The sequence below is a fragment of the Triticum aestivum genome, chromosome 3B (genome assembly GCF_018294505.1).
Source record: "Triticum aestivum cultivar Chinese Spring chromosome 3B, IWGSC CS RefSeq v2.1, whole genome shotgun sequence".
NCBI classification, from domain to species: Eukaryota; Viridiplantae; Streptophyta; class Magnoliopsida; order Poales; family Poaceae; genus Triticum; species Triticum aestivum.
The window spans coordinates 803,954,419-803,956,755 of record NC_057801.1 but is presented as its reverse complement, the minus strand read 5'-3'; the positions used below and the strand labels follow the sequence as shown (position 1 = coordinate 803,956,755).

The following is a 2,337-nucleotide window of genomic DNA, read 5'->3' as shown; positions in this document are numbered from 1 at the left end:
TTCATTTGTTCATCTATTTGTGTGTCACAACAGAAATGATTGACCATCGCTGCACATATTCATCCATAAGTACGAGGACACTTTCCCTTCTCAAGAAGGCTCATAAATCAGCCTAGAACAAGCCCTGGAAGTAAATATCATTACGCAATGACCACAAGTTCCATATGCAAGAAGCACATATCACATTATTTACGACAAGTTTAGAACTAAGAGACCACAACCTAGATAAGCCAGACATCGACTGACGAAGAAAAAAAGCAACCACATCAGATAAACACTTCGAATATTCTTTTGTCACTATGTAGTCCAAGAACAAATGTTGTACAGAGATAAATATGCATTGAGTGTTGTTAGCAGATACATAGATAATCCCGGAAAAGAGCACTGCAAAGCAGTACAGTGGATTTTCAGATACATGCAAGGTACTTCTAATGCTTATTTACAGTTTGGGAAATCTAGAGATGGACTTGTTGGTTTTGCTATTCTAATTTTGCTGGTGATTTAGACAAGAGAAGATCTCTCACAACTTATGTTTTCATCATTGGTGGTTGTGTTGTGGCATGTGAGTTCGAGAGGAACTTTGCAGTTTGTTATATCTCGTTCCACTACTGATATCGACTATATGGCGGTTTGTGAGACATGCAAAGAAGCTATTTGGTTGGGAAGTTTGTACACTAAGCTTTATGAAGATATGTCTTGCCCTATCATATTTTGTGATAATCAAAGTATTATATGACTTAAAAAGAATCAAATGTATCATGAGAGAACAAAAACACATTGATGTTAGTGGAGGTGCATGCGACATGGCCGCCAGGCTTCGCGTGTCATCCTGTGAGGCTCCATGCATCCCTCCCGCATGATCAATAATCCTCCCCCCTAAACCTATCACAACGTTCCAAGTCAAAACTACTCCATAAAACGCCAGCACAATACCATGGATGTAGCATTACTGCCCACATGATGGTCCGTTTCTACTGAATGTTTTGGGAGTAATGCTACACATAATCGGTTTACGAGGTTTTTACACGTAGGTGGATTTTTATTGGAGATTAAGAGGGGGGAGGGGCCTAGCCCCGTGAAAATCAGGGGGGAGGTTAGCTAGAAAGAAAGAATTCTAGTCTGTGTGTACTTGTGTATAACTCTTTCTACGTTTAGCATTATTGATGTTTTGGTGCTTATCCCCATCAGCACAGTTGTTAGCATGTTCATTGTTTGCATTTGCAGATCTCGCATGTCAACAAGTAACCCAGTGTGCGGAGTTCATCTTGATCCGCAATTCTGATACTGATATGGATATTGCAGCCGGATTTCTTCTCCAACAAGTTGCTGACAACATAGGAGACTTTGTCTATGGTGGTGCTCCTCAAGAATCAAGACTCAAGTTCCAGGCTGACAACCTACGTTTTGGGCGGCCGCTGTCTCCGTGTGCAGCTAAACACTACTCCTGGTACGCTCACACTTGTCGTTGTTGCCCAGAGCCAGCGCTCCGCTCACCGCGTGGGTGGCGTCCCTCACCGCGCAGTCCGCCGCCAACGTGACATGCGTTACCACGCTCATGGTGGCCGCTTCCACCAAAGCCAAAACAAAGAGCAAAGGTCGGTCATTGGTGATTTGTTTTGCGCATGGCACTAAGAACTGTTGGGTGTTTGCGGATCCAAAATTTGCTCACTAAGGTCTGAAGTTGTCCGTTTCTTCTATGAGCTGTAACCTACGATCATCATGAGTAGGAACTTTTCAGAGTTTGTCTGCTCAAGAATCTTTTCCATTTTAAACTTTCATTCATAGTACGCATCACTTAAACTTGCCTCCCTATATTTCCTAACTTTGAAATTTGAACGAATTGCCCGTCTAGCTCAGTTGGTAGAGCGCAAGGCTCTTAACCTTGTGGTCTTGGGTTCGAGCCCCAAGGTGGGCGATAATGTTTTGTTTAGGTTGATTAGTTTTTGATCAAACAAACTAATGCGATGTTTCATTTTCATTTACATAGGACTGGGTGGAATAAATATGAACCACACATATTTGTGATAAAATGATCTCTCTAATCACCTTTTGCATCTCATACAAACCACAAATATTCCTGATAAAGGTGATCTCTATAACACCTTTTACATCTTGACGTTCTCCAAGAATCATGCATTGGAAGTTATATAACACCTAACGTGCACGAGGTGGATAACCCACAAAGATTTGGAAAACTGCATGAGTCGAATGTTGTGACAACCTAACATCGTTAAACATTTGCGCACACTTTGGTCGAAGATAAGAGGTTCGGCAGGTGAACCGATGTATTTCGTATTGTACTGTCATTGGCAACCACTGCCAAGATCCGACACCTTT

At 42.0% G+C, this 2,337-nt stretch overlaps 1 non-coding gene across 1 annotated transcript; it reads left to right on the top strand.

Moving 5' to 3' along the window:
* Positions 1 to 1,842: 1,842 nt before the first annotated feature.
* Positions 1,843 to 1,915, top strand: TRNAK-CUU (transfer RNA lysine (anticodon CUU)). The gene has a single exon. It is a non-coding gene; the product is annotated as a tRNA-Lys (tRNA).
* The last annotated feature ends 422 nt before the right edge of the window (positions 1,916 to 2,337 follow it).